Source organism: Athene noctua, chromosome 5 (genome assembly GCF_965140245.1).
Source record: "Athene noctua chromosome 5, bAthNoc1.hap1.1, whole genome shotgun sequence".
NCBI lineage: Eukaryota > Metazoa > Chordata > Aves > Strigiformes > Strigidae > Athene > Athene noctua.
The window spans coordinates 37,809,500-37,828,264 of record NC_134041.1 but is presented as its reverse complement, the minus strand read 5'-3'; positions in this window follow the sequence as shown (position 1 = coordinate 37,828,264).

Here is an 18,765-nt window from a genome sequence, read left to right as displayed (position 1 = left end):
CATTTCTAAACTTTACTGCGCAGAATCAGAAATAGGAAGATGTCGCGGATGAAAGTATTGACATGGTAAAAGATTTAGAAAAATAATCTAGATTTATTAATAACTAACAACTATTTGCCAATACAAAATAACTCAGAAAAGCGACTTATTCAGGTTCTAAAATTACAAGATTCACTCTAACTTACTTAATGGTACCTTAATTTATACACATATGTACATGCGCATACAAAAACCAGACATATACATACAGAAACAAAGGGGTTTGGGTTCGGTAAAATGAACACAAAAGGGACAAACACACAGGAACAAGGGTAAGGGTATGTGCCCACACACACGCACACCCACCAATAAACAGGTGAAATAGAAGCTAGCTCAAAGAAAATTTCCCTCTCAAGTTTAGAGCAAATACTCACAATGCCTTGGCATTCCTCAACGGGCGATAATTGAGACTCGAGCGGGGGACGTCGCCCTGGCCTTCCGTCTGGAGCAGACGACACCTTAAGGGTTTTTGATACCTGAGAGGCGTCCCAGCTCAGGGGAGATGCTGGTCACAGCCTGCTGCGATCCAGGAGAGCTCAAAGGGCCTCTCTGGTGGTCGCAGTTTATAGGATCCAAGATAATTGACTTTTGTCAAATGCTATCTGGCGCCTTCCGGCAGTTGCACAAGAATTTGAATAACATGCAACCCTGTTATTGTTCCATCTGATCACATCGCAGGCACAGGTATGTCAGGCCATCAGGAGATGATAGGCCATTATAACCTTTTCCGAGCAGTCAGAGGGGGGCAGGAGCCAGGCTCCTCAAGGTTATTCAGTCCTTATCTCCACAGATTGGTGTATGGCTCGGGGAATGTGGATGGAATCACACCTGTCACCAAGCAGCCCAACAAGGACGGCAGGGAGGGGTAGGAATTGCACCACCACAGAGGAGAATATGTTAATGATTTCTTGGAAATTGTATGTTTATGTATGAATACTTATTGAATATGCATGAGTAAGTTCTATATAAGATGTATGATTCTGGTGTCTGGTACATGTTGTTGATGAGAACACTCCCCTACACGTCCGGCCATCAATAAAGAAGTGTCTGCTTATCTGCATCAAATTGGTGTTGATAAATTCTTTATTCTGGATTTTCGGTAACAAGAATATGTGGGAAAGCATTCCTGCAGACACTAAGTTCATTGGAGAGGGCAGGGGAGAAGGTGTTCCAGGTGCCAGAGTGGAGATTCCTCTGAAGCCCTTGGTGACGACCTTGGTGACACAGACTGTGCCCCTGCAGCCCATGGAGGTCCATGGTGGAGCAGATACCCACCTGCAACCCGTGGAGGACCCCATGCCAGAGCAGGTGGATGCCCAGAGGAGGCTGTGGCCCCATGGAGAACCTGCACTGGAGCTGACTTCTGTCAGGACCTGTGTGGCCCCATGGAGAGAAGCCTGCACTGGAGAAAGTTTTCTGTCAGAACCTATAGCCCAGTGGGGGACCCATGCTGGAGCAGTCCATTTATGAAGAACTGCACCCCATGGAATGGACAATCATTGGAGCAGTTGATGAAGCACTGCATTACCTGGGAAGGGCTCATGTTGGAGAAGTTTATGAAGGACTGTCTGCCATGGGTGAGACCCCCATGCTGGAGGAGTGTGCAGAGCAAGGACCAGTGGAGACAACGTGTGATGAACTGACTGCAACCCCCATTCCTCGTCCCCCTGAGCTCCTGGCAGGGAGAAAACAGAGAAACTGGGAGCAAAGCTGAGCCTGGGAAGAAGAGAGAGGTGCAGGGAGGGTGATTTTTAGATTTATTCTTATTTCTCATTATCCTACTCTGACTTTGATTGTTAATATATCAAATCAATTTCCCCAAATTGAGTCTGTTTTGCCTGTGATAATAATTGTTGAATGATATCCCTGTCCTTATCTCTACCCACAAGCCTTTCATCATATTTTATCTCACCTGTCTAGTTGAGGAGGGGAGTAATAGAGCAGTTTGGTGGGCTCCTGGTGGCCAGAAAAGGCCAACCCATCACAGTCCTTTGTGGCTCCCAGCATGGAGCTCAAAGGATTCAGGATAATGACAGATTTGACTGGAGTGCGCTAGATCAAATTTATAGCTGCTATAGCTGTTTCACTGTTAACAGACATGCTCCTGTGCTTGCCATGGGGCTTTCTCACCTCTGTGTATATTATAGTGTTTGGTGTTGTTTTCTTTTTGCTTTTTCTGTGCTGCTTATCATTCTACTCTGCTGTGCCTGGGAATGTTCTGATAACAGCAATGGCTATGAACTTGGGCTGGCAGATGGCCAGGGCATCACTGCTGTTTTGGTGCTGCTGTATTGGACAGGCTGAAACTCTAGTATGAACTCAAGTTGAAGGGACTATGACCTGTGAGACAAGTCTACGTGGGAGCAGGATTCCCCAGAGCGTCTGTGGTTGTGGATAAATCCACACCATGGCAGGTACACCTTGAAGTGTCTGTGGCCAAGGTCATATCTGTGCTGCATCAGATATACCTCAGGCCCAAGGATATGTCTACACTGGAATAAGTATCCCTCAAAGCATCAGTGTCCATGGCTAAGTCCATTCTGCAACAGGTATAACTCGAAGAGTCATTAGATGTGAATGAGGCCATGCTGGAACACTTTGAAACGTTTGTGGCTGTGAATAGATCCATGGCACAGTGGGAACACCCCTGAAAAGGCTGTGGCTCACAGATAAGGCCACAATGGAGAAGGTACACTCTTGAGGGACTTAAGTCCATGGGTAAATCCATGCTGGATCAAGAGCAAGTGGAGAAACACCAGTGGTGATGTAGAAATTCTTCCTAGTTTGTCCACAGACAAATGAGGGAGAACAGTGTTTGCTTTCCCCACCAGGGCTCAGGACAATCAGTTAAAAGAACTCTGAGGACCCTGTGTACTTGTGCTGGGAGAAACATAAGTGCCCAGGGAACTTTTTCTGACAGAAACATAGTCTTCTTGGGGGATAGGAAGTGGTTGTGTAATATTTTTGAGCAACAAATCTTTGAAAAGATCCCTTCAACTCCTTTCTTTGATCTAGCTTCTATATATATTTATATTCTACAGTTTTTCCCTTTTTCTCTCAAGTTAAATGAATAATCGAAAAGATTTCAGATTTTGATCAGGTGTACAATGTCTGCTATTGAGAAATTGATAAGATAAGAGATAAGATGTATATCTCACTCTTCTATATAGTTTGAGATTTTTATTATAGAATAACCGATATTGTGTGTTTGTTAATGTCATAACTATCTTATTGACAACGTTCACTCTTGATTGCAAACACATGCTGAGACATTTTTTCCCTCTCTCTCCCACTCAGTTACCATTCATTCTAGTCATTCAGTATCCTGCAACCAATATTTGAGTGTTATATTCATGTTTATTCGATAACACAAGGCTGGAATATGAATTCCAAAGATACATGAAAATGTAGGACTGAAATAGTCTCCGAATGGAATCTGTTAATCAACAGACTACAAAAAATTACTTAATAGCTGTTATTTATGACAGACAATGAAATGTGAAGAAAAAATATGATAAAGACCTGTAATACGTTGAATGATGTGCTAGAAGTACAGGTAGCTCAAATACTTGCAAATACAAGAGTAGAATATATCCCTCCTTTTTCAGATTTTTTTTTTTTTTTTTTTTATTTAGATTTCATCCATTGCGTATTGTGTTATTAGTTCGGCCACCTCCTTCCAGAGTGGGTTAATTCTACACAGGGAGCTGGAATATTACAATTAGAAGTAAATTTTATTAACTACATCCTTTTCAATTCTTACAGAGCAGATTAAGTAATGAGTTTTGACACTGCAGTTCACTTTATTCAGGTTTTACATACACACTTTGTATATTAGAATGGCATTGAAAACTACATACACAGAGTTTTTAAAGGTTCATGTGCCCAGCATGACTTCTGTAATTCTGTTTGAAATTGTAATTGTTTTCTGATTCCTTGTTTAAATCAGAGACCCCAAAATCATAACTGAGTATAACTGAACCACTGTAATACTGTGCTATCATAGCACTGTATTACTGAGGAAGACACATTATTCTGTATATCCTGATGCTGTGGTATAACCATAATAGTCAGCCACTTATATCCACACAGACGCCTGCTTCCTCCTCCTCCCCTCTGTAAAGGAAGATTAAGAGGAAGAAAACTGGTGAACTGAGATACGAACTGTTTGATAAGTGAAGAAGAATTGGGAGAAGAGAGAAAGAAAATTAAACAAGTGAAGCAAAGGTAATCACTTACCTCCTCCCACAGGTAGACCAATATCCAGCCAGTTCCCAAGTAAAAGATAGCTAACCTTCCTAAACACATGAATATCTCTGGTAAGTTCAGATCATCTGCCTGGCTGTGTCCCTTCCCAACCTCTTGCGCATCCCCCAGTCTATTCACTGAGGGGGCAGACTTGAGAAATTGAGAAGGCCTTGGTGCTGTGCAAACACTGTTCCAAAATAGTTGGAACGTTAGTGTGTTATTAGTATTGTTTTTGTCACAAAACTCAAACACAACACCATACAAAATTAGTTCCATCCCAGCCACACCTGATTTGTTTCTGTTTATCCAGGATTTTGAAGATGCCCATCATCACATTTTTCAAATACAACAGGACAGAGACTGCTAATGGGAGTTGTGTTCCATGGCAGCAAATATGCTAACATGGAGTTAGCTTTCTACTTCATGTATTCATATTACTGGTTTGAAAAACACTTTGAGAAAGTTACTCTGTAGACAAAAACTGTAGTGGAAATGTGTGTTTGTTCATCGCTTTTCCCACAAGTGATCTAATTATTAAAGGTAGGAGAAAGATCATGTAATATTTTTGAAGTTGTGGTCAGTCAGTAGTGTATTAAATATTGCCATATAATAATTCAGACTCCCATCAAGCTGAACATCACAGGAGAAATTCAGGCCATCTTATAGAATATGAGGAAATGTCAGTCTCTCACCTTAGAAATTCCTATTTCCAGAACAGAAGAGTGTGGTGAAGGTGGCATCATCAGGCTGCATCAAAGTTCCATAGCAGGGCATGAAATCTTTTCCTGGCGCCCTGCAGCTACCATTGAAACAAAAGAAGTATCTGACAGAAAATAACAAAACTAGGTGAATGATAATAAAACATTAAAAATGGAACCCTGGATGGGCGATTGTGAATAAGCTGAATAAGTATGTAATGGAATTTATTGCCTTAGAATATATAGGACTAGGAGTGACACTTGCTCAGATTCCTTCTGAGGTTAGAAACACAAAGTTACCAATTATTTTAAAAGTCAGAAAACAGAAACCCACCCACTATCTTTCTGCTACATTGTGAAATACACACTTCTACACAACAGTCCGAACTCTCAGTGGGCTAAGGCATTTTTTCCCTGCATGATGAAAGTAGAATTTGGGGAGCTGATGTTGTAGGAAAAAACACTATTAAGATGAAAGATTGAGGTGCTCTGTTTCTTAAAAAAGCATGGCTCATACATTGCTGAGAACTTAGATCAATGTTTGTAAAGACAATTTAAAAATAACTCCATGAGATATTTCAGCAAGTTTTAAAAAAACATCATTGTTGATCTGATATGGATGTGGTGAACTGTCAGATGCACTTTATTTGAATATGCCACTTCAAATGGGAGTGCTATATCAGGGTGTGTTTGAGGATATTTTTGCACAAGGAGCTCCTCAGTCTGCTTGTGGATACAGGGTTCTACCTCAGTTCTTGGAGAAGAATTGGATGTTAGCTATGGTGCAGGAAACTGCTTGACTGATTTTGATAGTAGTATGATCACTTCTTGAAAAGTTAGGCTTTTATTCTGCTTTCAGGCAAGTAATGTCCTCGACAAAGTCAGATACTTAAATATTTATTACTTCTAGATTTAAAATGTCTAACTCCAGTATTTAATCTGGTTGCTTATCAGAGATACTTTCTTCACTTATTCCTATATGGGATCTAAAAATTTATGTTTGAGGCAAGATAGTTTGAGCTTGGCTGAAATATGTCTTTTGGAAATGCATCTTTTTACAAATTCATCTCTTTGTTTTGGGGGCTTATCACATTTATTTGCTAGGTGAGCTATAGGTTCTTTTTAAACTTAAGCCCTTTAAAGCCAAATAATTTATGAAGGTGTTCCAGTTCTGTAACTCTTGTTCAAAGCTTAAGTAGCAGTAGAAGTATTCAGCAATATCAGCTAATCAAGCATTACCAGGTAATGTACTAAGTTTCAAGGAATAACATAATTTTAGAGTAGATATATCAAGGTGCAGCAAAGGTTGGCTGTTCCCTAAAGGATGGAGAGCAGCTTCAGAGAAGGTCCTCGGGAGCTATGGTCCTGTCTCACAGTACTTGAGCAAGATGAGCAGGTCAGAGCCAAGGATGGTGACAAGGTTCACTGAAAGTTTAGGTCATTAAGCAAGTTTGTGGTGATGAAGCAGGCCAGAGGTTAAACTGGGAAGTCAATCTGCAGGTTATAGTAAAGATCAGGTCCAGTAAACAGGGTCAGACAACAGCCGGTTGTTGTTGGACGCATGCAGTGATGAGAGAGGCCCAAAGTCAAGTCAAGAAATCAGTTCACAAGTCAGGATCAATAGGGCTACATGGTCAGGGATGGCTGTGACTTGAGCTGGCAACCTGCACTCCTGCAACATAGCTCAGACAGGGATAGCCCTGACATGATCAGGAGCATGGATGGAGACCCCAGCTGAGGCTGGTCAGGATCTTTAAGTACACTCACTAAGTACAATCATTGAGCAGTTTTGGATTTCTTTTATTTAGTATCCAAGTAAGAGATAAAGAACATTTCTGCAAAACAAGTTGTCCAAAAACATCATGGCTTAAGCATTAGCCAAATAGAGGTGGTTACACTTTTGTTCTCTTTGGCTGTTGTAACAGAGCAATATGGGCTTTTTTTTAATCTCTAGCTGTGACCTATCATCAGCACTCTGATTCACTGCATGTGATGTAGACATTTACATAGATAGAGTATCAAGAGTAAAATAGTTAGTAGCTTTTCATTCATATAAATAGAGTGACCTCTTCAGACAAACTAATGAAGTAGGCTATTTAGCATATTTCTCAAGAGAATAATATCTGGATTTATGAGGAATGGTAAAATGCTTCACAAGGACAACGTATTTTGATACTCAAAAGCAATTTTCTAAAGAAACATTCTGCATGAGAATGATACCTACTGATCTGACCCCAACTTCTTTTGCAGTGAGCAACATGTAAGTTTATTACACAGAATTACAGAATAATCTCAGTTGGAAAAGACCTTGAAGATCATAGAGTCCAAACATGAATGTCACACTGACTGTTCCCAACTCCACCAGATCCCTCAGTGCTGGGTCAGCCCGACTCTCAAACCCGTCCAGGGATGGGGATTCCCCCCCTGCCCTGGGAAACCCATTCCAATGCCCAACAACTCCTTCTGCAAATAAATACTTACTCAGAGGCAGTCTGACCCTGCTCTGGCGCAGCTTGAGGCCATTACCTCTTGTCCTATCACTTATTACTTGGTTAAAAAGAATCATTCCCAGATCTCTGCAACCTCCTTTCATGTAGCTGTAGAGGGCGATGAGGTGTCCCCTCAGCCTCGTCTTCTCCAGACTAAACAACCCCAGTTCCCTCAGCCGCTCCTCATCAGACCCATGCTCCAGACCCTGCACCAGCTCCATTGCCCTTCTCTGGACAGGTTCGAGTCATTCAATGTCCTTTTTGTAGTGAGGGGCCCAAAACTGAACACAGTTATCGAGGGACGGCCTCACCAGTGCTGAGTACAGGGGTAAGATCCCTTCTCTGTCCCTGCTGGCCACACTATTTCTGACGCAATCCAGGATGCCATTGGCCTTCTTGGCCCCCTGGGCTCTCTGCTGGCTCATGTTCAGCCAGCTGTCAATCAACACCCCCAGGTCCCTCTCTGACTGGCAGATTTCCAGCCACTCCTCCCCAAGCCTGTAGTGCTGCTGGGGGGTTTTGTGGCCCAAATGCAGCACCCGGCATTTGGCCTTATTGAAACTCCTCCAGTTGGCCTTAGCCCATCGCTCCAGCCTGTCCAGATCTCTCTGCAGAGCCTCCCTACACTCGAGCAGATCTACCCTCCCACCCAACTTGGTGTCATCTGCAAACTGACTGAGTGTGCACTCGATCCCCTCATCTAGATCATCAATAAAGATGTTAAACAGGAGTGGCCCCAAAACCCAGCCCTGGGGGACACCACTCGTTTCCAGCCGCCAACTGGATTTATCTCTGTTCCCCACAACTCTCTGGGCCCGGTCATCCAGACAGTTTTTTACCCAGCAAAGCGTGTGCCCATCCAAGCCTCAAGCAGACAGTTTCACCAGAAGAATACTGTGGGAAACAGTGTCAAAGGCCTCACTAAAGTCAAGGTAGACAACATCCACAGCCTTTCCTTCATCCAATAAACAGGTCGCCCTGTCATAAAAGGAGATCAAATTTGTCAGGCAGGACCTGCCTTTCATAAACCCATGCTGACTGGGCCTGAGCATCTGGTTGTCCCACATGTGTTGTATAATGGTGTTTAGGATGAGCAGCTCCATCAGCTTCCAGGCCACCGAAGTCAAGCTGACAGGCCTGTAATTTCCCAGATCATTCTTCTGACCCTTCTTATATATGGGCGTCACACTGGCCAATTTCCAATCTGTCAGGACCTCCCCGGTCAGCCAGGACTGCTGGTAAATGATGGAAAGGGGCTTGTCGAGCACCCCAGCCAGCTCCTTCAGCACCCTCAGGTGTATCCCATCTGGTCCCATAGACTTGTATATGTCTGTGTGATGCAGTAGGTCACTGACTATCTCTTCCTGGAATGTGGGGGAGTCGTTCTCCCAGTCTCTGTCTTCTGTCTGAGGAGGCTGGATTCCCTCAATACAACCAGTCTTGTTATTAAAGACTGAGACAAAGAAGGCATTAAGAACCTCAGCCTTAGCCTCACAGCATCTTTGTAATCATGATTTACTATCCCCTTCTTCCAAAGGCTATAAATTCTCATTTTCTCCCTAAGTTGCAGCCAAAGCTCCCTGTTCAGCCAGGGTCGTCTTCTCTGCCACAGGCTTCTCTTACAGCACCTGCGGACCACCTGCTCCTATGCCATTAACACTTCCTTCTTAAAGAGTTCCCAGTCTTCCTGGACCCCAAACCCCTTCAGGATCATCACCCAAGGGATCCTGTCAAGCAGTTGCCTAAACAAGTCAAAGTCAGCTCTTTTGAACTCCCGGATGGCATTTCTGCTTCCTCCTCGCCTGGCCTTCTAAGAATAGAGAACTCTGTTATTTAATGATCACTGTGCCCTAGTTGGCCTCCAATCGCCACATCATCCACCAGTCCTTCTCTGTTCAGAAAGGGGAGATCCAGCAGGGCACCTTTTCTGGTCAGTTCTCTCACCAGCTGTGTCAGATAGTTATCTCCCACACATTCCAGGAATCTCTGGGACTGGTCTCGATCTGCTGTATTGTACTTCCAACAGCTGTCTGAGAAGTTAAATTCTTCCACAAGAACAAGGACAAGTGATCTTGAGATTTCTCCTAAATGCCTATAGAATATTTCATCCACCTCTATGTCCTGGTTGGGTGGCCTATAGTAGACTCCTACTACAACATCTGCCTTGATGGCCTTCCCCCTGATTCTAACACAAAAACTCTCCACCCTGTCTTCACTACACTTGTACTCAAAGCAGTCATAACTGTCCCTAACATACAGTGTCACCTCACCACCTTTCCTTCCTTGTCTATCCCTCCTAAAGATCTTGTAGCCATCAATCAGCTACATAAATGTCCATGAAGAAACCACCATATTTGCCTGGATCTAGAACAACATCCTTTGTCGTGTCTACCAAGCTGCACTCGCATGCAAGGCCAGGTGGAGAGGAAATCAGAGTGAGAAAGATGTGTGGAGGCTGAAGGCACCACAGGTTGACCTCAGCTGGCACAGCCACCGTGAACACCTGGGCATGAGCACATGGAGGAACACAGAACAGTGTGAGTGACAATAAGTTCTGTGGCAATGGGTGGATTCTTCGAAGAAATCATGTGGAATGGAACAGTAAAAGGACTGCATACTCCTCTCTCAGAGGGAGCTCGGAGCTGGGATTTTGGGAATTTGACACCATCTCTCTGTGAAGTCTGGAGTTCAGGATCTCAAGAATTCAACCAACATCACCTGAACTCTCTTCTTGGAATTCTGCACCGAGACCAAGTGTTTTGCTGCTTAGGGATACCAATTAAACTCAGACACCAGATGAGAAGAGCAGGCATATTTTACTAGAAATAACTTAATTATATTACAGAATAATACAGAAAACATACAGTAAGAAAAGACAGAACAGTGTGCTTAAACAAATAGGAAAATACCGTGTAATGCATCAAATCATTACTACCTGAGAAAGAGAATAATGATTAAGAAAGATACATCACCATTTGCATACTTTACCATCATCCAGATCCACAGTCGCTGGGGAGCCCCGGTTACAGCAAGGATTTGGAGAGCCTGTCCCTGCAAGTGGGAAATCCTACACGGTGCGTCCACCCATAGGTGAGGCTTCCAGAGTCACTGCAAACAGACCCAGCCTTATATACCTAAAAATCAGTAAGCCAGAAGAGCTGGCACCTTTGTTTTAAGCGGAGATATCCGGTTTCAATGTCACATTAGATTCCCCCAGAGCCTGTCCAGGGCTCAAGGGAGAAGCTAAGGGAGTTTCCCTCCTTATCTAACTGGATTATGCGCAAGACCTCACAGCAGGCCACAGTGCCAGACTACGGTCTCCGCGACCCTGTTATTTTATCCACACACAAAGAAAGATAAACATACATTCAAGATAGCTACATCTTCCATGCATATTTCACTAATGATTACATACTGAGTTAGCAGTTTCGGTTCAGGGCCTGTTGCTCAGGCTTCACCACCTTTTACATCAGAATAGGTAACTTAGTAAAATACCTATTAACATAATGGTTATCAGTTATAAAATATACAGGATTCATCTATAGGTCAACTCTGGCTTGGGCCTATTGTCCAAGCCCTAGCACTTCACCGAGCCAGTGGGACGCCGCTGAATTCATGTTGGATGTATCTGATCTTGCTGCAACTCTTCCGTTTGCTTGCTTAGGTATTCTGTTTCTTTCTTCTTCTCTCTGTTCTATCACTATAATCCCTTGTTACAGGAATAAAGTTTAAAAGGTTGTATGGCATCTGACCTTGTTTGTGTCTTAATCTTGCTCTTGGGATCATATCAACACCTCCCCTGACATTGGATCGGGACACCTCATTAGCAGCTCACTCTTCCTGCTCACGGGGGAGGCAGCTTGAAGCACTCTCTTCCCTGGGCTTCTGCCTTCTCAGCTTGCAGTTTTGTCACGGGTTTTTTTATGCTTTTGGAAGGGTCCCCCACTGGGGTCCCCCCACTATCCTCTTCTTCAGAGCGCCTCTCCTCAGCAACTGCACTAAAAAGATGGAGGCAATGACTTTTAAACTGCTGCCCGCCCACCGTCACCCTAGTCTCCACCCATGCTGAGTGACCGCTGGCCTCATTAGTAGCTCACTCTTCCCGCTCGGGGGGGAGGTGGCTTGAGGCACTTTCTAAATAACCAAATCATGCAGAAAAATTCTGTTCATGATGAATTTAATGTTCAAAAATAGGTGAATGCCATATATTTAACGTTGACATATATATTCCCTAAAAACCTTCTGCAAAATATCCTGTGGCATTTCTAAAAAGAGATATTGCAAAATACAAGGAAATCACTACAGATATTTGTAAATGGTGTAAACTAACTTTAAAAATAATACTACCAAACGGTTAATTTCTTATGTGTTGCCTTTAATTTTACATATTCTAACTTAGCTTAACCCCTGCAGAAGAGTGCAAGACTCTTGACTCCTATAGCAGTGCATTCTGAAATTGGATCACCATGTGTTTTGAACCAGACAATATGCTGGTTTTGGTTGTGTGTTTTCTTTTTAGTCAATGGTTTCCTATTTTTCTACAGTTTGACTTAAGCTGGTTAAGTTTCAGTTTTCCTAATAGCTTAAGACTGTGACTGATTTCATATAGAGTTTTCACAGTCCTTGCTAAGGTCTTACAGTGACAAAACTTACGCATTTGTAGTAAAAGACATAAGATGGCAAAAGATACAGAAGTATTTAATCTATTAGAAAAAAGAATGCAATGCAGTGGTTTTATCTGAAGAAGTCCATGTTGGAAATCAACTGCTCATTTTTACCATTGAGGCTGATTCACTCTTGGTGAAGGAAACCAAGAGATATTTGGCATTTCCATCATTGCAGATCTTGAATTCAAGACTGGATATCTTTAATAAAGAGAAGCATTGTGTTATGTGGGAATTCAGATAAGATATTTACAAGAAATAATTTGGTAAAATAAGTCTGTATACTGATAAAATGGATTGGTATACTAATAAAAATTTAAAGAAACAAGCAAAATAGAATGTTTCGTGACATTACTGTAAAAATGAAGTAACAAGTGTTAGAAAAGTGCTTTTAATCAACTACACATTGGCATATTATAAGATTCCTGAAATTGTCCCAGGTATGTAAATTTTAAGTCCTCTTTTAACTGGTATTGTATTCCTACTTTTTGTTACTCCTTTTCTGGAAGTACGACACAATTTCTCTCCTATGTCTAACTATTCTACCATGCTGCACTATCTAGTAACGAGTGTTAAATTAAGGTTAAATTCACAGGATTGTAACTTTCTTTTATTTCAGATACTGGTTTTACTATTGTGATCTTTGTCTGTGTAAAAATATTTTTTTGTTAATCTTGAGCTCCATGGTCATTTAGTGCATGATTGGTTTTGTAGAAACTTTAAGGAATGTATACATAATTAGTAGCACCATATTTGTTGAGACTTGTATATTAATCACCACCATTTTTTTTTTCATCCTTACTTTAGGCTCAAGAAAAAAAGAAAAATTTTCTTATTTAAAAAGTGAACAGTGCCTATAATACTGCTGGTACATTTCTATGAAAACACCTCTTCCCAGTTAGATGTATTATTATTATTATTATTATTATTATTATTATTATTATTATTATTATCATCTTCTTTTTAATACTGCTACAGATTTCTGATATAATTAGCCTTGAAGAAAATGATGGTTCATATTACAAGCTTATTAAGAAGTTTTTATAAAATGACCAAATTCTTAGATGTTATGGTAATGGTTTATCGTCTGCCTTGAAATGTTTCCTATTTAAAATCCTTGTTATAGGAATATGTTTTCACATACCAGTTCTTTCAGAATTTGAGCATGGAGGTTATTGAGTTCCTTTAAATGAATGCACTGAGATTGTTGAATTTTATTCCAGTTGCAGTGATTTCCATATGAGACAGGGAGTCTAAACCATCTTAGATTGATGGTGCAAGGTCTGCACAAAAACAAGGGGAGGCGTATGGGACTGTTCGAACAAGACATACCAGGTGTTGATAACGTTGCTAGGCGACTATCTCCTAGCCCAAAGAGAAGTTTCTTGTGGTCCTTGAAGTTGTATGTTCCAGCAACAAATCATCCTAGATTCTAGCACAAACTGGCCTGGCGGTTTGGCCAGGGCCCAGGGAAACAACTGAGACTGCACAGAACAACGAGGTGAAAAATTCATCAGCGAGGAAGAGGAGATACTTCATCTATGTGACCCTCGCCCATAAATCTGCGACCACCGAACAAGGCCAAAGGAGTTCAATACGCAGGCGCAAGGGGAGGAGACCTGATTACCACGAGAAGCGAGGGGAGGTGGGGGTAGACTATGTATATGTATAGGCGTTTTATGAATATGCACTATTCTGTAACATATAAGCCGGACGGGAGCTGCAAACGATGCGCATGCTTGTGGTTGAGCGATCCCCCATGCACCCAGCGCTGAATAAACATACCCACTTTATAACTCCAAAAGTTATAGAGTAATTTCTCCGCAAATCATCTTGGCACCCCAGATGGGACTCCTCTGCTCGGCTGCCGTTGACTGCTGATGGGTGGACTTCCTAGGTGCACCCCGAGCTCTTCTCGGAGGAACTCCGCTCCCAGCTGTCCACTGCAGGAGCAGACAAGGACCATCTAATCCGCGGACAGAGGTATGTTTAAGGGTAACGAGCTGCTGGTAAGACGCACAGAGACGTCTGGCGCACGGGTCAGTCCCGAGGAGGGGGTATACCCATTTGGTTTTGGCTTTGGGAATCCACGGGAAAGTAAGATCTTTTGGGGCAAACTACCGATGACTGGTATATAAGAGGCAGTTTGCGTTTTGGGCAGGGTACTGGTAATTACCGTCACCTGCAGGATCTTGCTTCAGGTTATTGTATAGTGCACTAATTGTGGATATACTGGCTTTGAACTGCCTGCAAATTGTTTAATGGTTTATGATATATGTTACAAACAGACTTAGTGATTGTTTAAACTCGGTATATTTTGTGGTATGAGTGAAAAGGGTGATGGGCCCTTTAAGTGTCTGTGTGCCTGTGTGCTGTGAGTAAGAGCAGCCGCTGCTGTGTGTCTGTGTGCCTGCGTGCCTGCGCGAGTGAGACGCTGCTGTGTGCCTGCGTGCCTGCAGGGGCAGGGTGTGAGTGAGAGGCCGGCGCCGCTGTGTGGGTGAGAGGCAGTACAGCAAGATAAATGAGAAGTTTGTGTTTGTTTAAATAATACACTGTCCTTGTGTGTCTTGTAAAAACATTGTATGAGCCGGAGACGGGAGAGTGAATCCCTTCCCTGTCGGTTTGGGTTAGATTTAGTCGGATTATTTGTGTAGAAGGAGTGAATGGTCGGCACAGGGAAATGATTTATACCTGCTAGAAAGATTGTACACAGCTCCTTCTGGGCGACTGGTAGTACCAGACCGAGTTTGTGAGAGAAACCCCCGCTTTCTCTATGCTCCTATGCTCCTACTTTTGGTAATTTTCATTAAGCCTGGGTATTAGCAGAGTGCATTGTTGATATAAGTGGTACTGTCCGATACGAGGAGATCGAGGTGTGCAAAGTATCGTGAACAATTATGGGGAATAAGCAGGGAAGAATCGTAAAGAAAAGCCCATTAGATTGCATACTCACGCACTGGAGAGATATAGCCGGGAGGGGAAGTACGGAAAGCAAGAAAATCCTGATTAAATATTGTAATCAGTGGTGGCCACTTTACAGACTAGAAGAGGAGGCTAAATGGTCACTAAATGGAACTTTAGACTATCATACACTGTTACAATTAATGTTATTTTTACGGAGGAAAAGGAAGTGGGACGAGGTGTCTTATGCAGACATGTTCTTTACCCTCCGAAATCACCCGGAGTGGCAAAGGGACTGCGGATTAATCCCTCCACAAGACCCTTTAGTGCTTGCCCTGGAAAAGGGTTATAAGGGAGAAATAAAAGGAAAGCTGAAAAGGTGCTGTTCATCATGCAGCATTGGGCAAAGGTGCACAAGAATAAATAAAACTGGGAGAGCTAATGGACTAAGTTCGGAGGATTTATTTAGACCTCCCCTTTCTCAGATCCAGGAACAGGATGAGGACCTGAAAGAACAACCTGTTCCTCCTGATAGCCCAGTATCTTCCCAAACACGGGGCCAAGCTCCCTCAAAGGTCCTTCAAGCACCTCTCAGGGAGGCGGTGGGACCCCAGGGTAGTACGATGCTAGTAAAAGTGCCGTTTTCCACCTCTAACTTAGAAACATGAGAAAAGAAAGCTAAAGATTACCGGAATGACCCGGAAAGTGTAACTAGGTATTTCCGCTTTATAATAAGGCAGCATAACCCGGACTGGGAAGATATGCAACTATTATTAGATCACTTAACTGAGACCGAAAAACAGCTAGTTTTAAAAACAGCACGAAATTTAGCAGAGGACCATTATAGGGCTGCTGGAGGAGACTATAAAGAGTTCCTTCCCCTACACGACAATCCGAAATGGGACCCTAACCGGTCTGCACACGTAAAAAGATTACAGACATATCGTGAGTGGATTACAAGAGGAATGGAAAGGGCTATTCCTAAGACCATAAATTGGTCAGCACTTTATGGAATCAAACAAGGTCCATCCGAGTCACCATCAGAGTTCCTGGATCGGCTGAGGGATACAATGCGCCGTAGTACTCCTCTAGACCCAAACTCAGAGGCAGGGATACAGCACTTAGTCTCTCTGTTTCTAGGGCAAGCCACAGGAGATATTAGGAGGAAGCTTCAGAAATTACCTCTTCCAGGGGGAAGAAACTTAGAGACACTATTAGAAGAAGCATAGAAGGTATTTTGGAATAGGGAAGAGGACTACAAGAAAGGGCACAAGAAAATTCTGGCAGTAATAAAGGAAGGAGAACAAAGGAGAACAGGACAAACCCCGCTCAAAAGAAACCAATGTGCCATGTGCAAGGAGTTTGGACATTGGAAAAATGAATGTCCGAGGGGGTGGAGAAACAAAGGAAAAAGGGGAGACCGCCGAAGGCGGCAGATGTTAACTAACTTAGAGGAGCAGTGACGAGGACCTGAGGAATCTACCCTAGCGGATCTACTGGTTAAAATAAAGCTAGGGAAGGAGCAAAAGGAAGTGGAATTTTTGGTGGATACCGGAGCAACATATTCAGTTTTAAATATGGACTTAATACCCCTAGAAGAAGAAAATTATGTTATGGTGATGGGAGCTACTAGCCAAAGTGAAAAGGCATACTTTTGCAAACCTTTGAAATATAAGTTGAGAAAGCAGTTAGGTATACACAAATTTTTGTATATGCCTAACTCTCCAAAAGCACTCCTGGGGAGGGTTTTACTAGAACAATTGGGAGCGACTATTACTTTTAACAAGGGAGAGATTACTCTAGAAGTAAATGACCAAGAACTCATACAACTCATGAGCTTATCTCTAACCAGTATTCCCACAGAAGAAGAAATTAGCGAGGAAATTGTCAATCAAGTGTATCCTGGGGTATGGGCCACTGATACACCTGGAAGGGCGAAGAACACTCTGCCCGTAGAGGTAAACCTCAAAGAAGGACAACAACCGGTAAGAATTAAACAATACCCTTTAAAGAAGGAGGATTGGGAAGGGATTCAGCCGGTTATAGAAAAATTTTTGCAAATAGGGCTATTAAAAGAGTGCGAATCTAATTTTAACACCCCCATATTACCTGTTCGGAAACCTGATGGGTCATATAGAATAGTTCAGGATTTGAGAGCAATAAGTAAAATAACTGAAGATCTCTACCCACTGGTAGCAAACCCATACACTTCATTGGCAAAATTAACTCCTGAGCTAATCTGGTTTACTGTTTTAGACCTCAAGGATGCTTTCTTTTGCCTCCCTCTCCTCGAAGCCAGTCAGAAAATATTTGCATTTAAATAGGAAAATCCTAGGAGTGGGCGGAAGACCCAGTTAACCTGGACGGTGCTGCCACAAGGATTTAAGAACAGCCCCACTATATTCAGTAACCAGCTAGCAAAAGACCTGGAACTGTGGGAAGCCCCAACCCCACCCGAGGAGGGAAGGCTGTTACAATATGTAGACAACATCCTGATTGCCACTAAGATGAAAGAAACCTGTATGGCTTGGACGGTAAGCCTTTTAAATTTTTTGGGACTTCAGGGCTACCGAGTATCCAAGAAAAAGGCCCAAGTGATGCAACGTGAAGTGATTTATCTGGGCTATGAAATCCGTGCTGGAAAAAGAAGTTTAGGACGAGCCCAGAAGGAGGCGATCTGCCAGACTCCAAGGCCACAGACAGTGAAAGAACTGCGAACGTTCCTGGGAATAACTGGGTGGTGCAGACTATGGATTTATAATTATAGATTGCTTGTTAAACCTTTGTATGCACTAACCGTCACTCAACAGAAAAATCTCCAATGGAATAAGGAAACTATACGAGCCTTTGACCTGTTAAAAAAGGCTCTGATGTCAGCTCCAGCCTTGGGACTCCCAGATGTAAGTAAACCATTCTTTCTCTTTTCACACGAGAAACAGGGAATTACATTGGGAATACTGGCACAGGACTTAGGCCCGTATCGTCAGGCAGTTGCCTATTTCTCCAAGCAACTAGATACAACCGCTAAAGATTGGCCTGAATGCCTACGAGCGGTTGCGGCAATGGTCCTAAATATACAAGAGGCACGAAAATTCACTTTAAGCCAGAAAATGACTGTATCTCACACAGTGTCTGCAGTATTAGAAATTAAAGGGGGACATTGGCTTTCACCCCAAAAGTTCTTAAAATATCAAGCGGAATTAGTAGAACAAGATGATGTAGAGATTGTAGTAACTAACATTATTAACCCAGCTTCTTTCCTGAGTGGAAATACAAAAAAAACAGTGCAGCATGACTGCCTGGAGACCATCGAGGCAACATACTCAAGCCGCACAGATCTGAAGGATGCCCCTCTGGAAGATGCTGAGAACTGGTTTACAGATAGGAGCAGCTATGTTTTGAGCAGCAAGAGGTATGCTGGGTATGCTGTTAGTACCACCCAAGAAATACTGGAATCAGGACCACTGCCTGCGAATACCTCTGCCCAAAAGGCAGAGATAATCGCACTGACTCATGCTTTAGGATTAACCTAAGGCAAGACAGTGAATATTTACACAGACTCGAAGTATGCCTTTGGGGTAGTCCACGCTCATGGAGCAATTTGGAAGGAAGGAGGACTGTTGAACTCACAAGGGAAACACATCAAATATGGGAAGGAAATTCTGGAACTCCTAGAAGCTGTACAACTTCCAAGAAAAGTGGCAATCATGCATATTAAGGCCCACC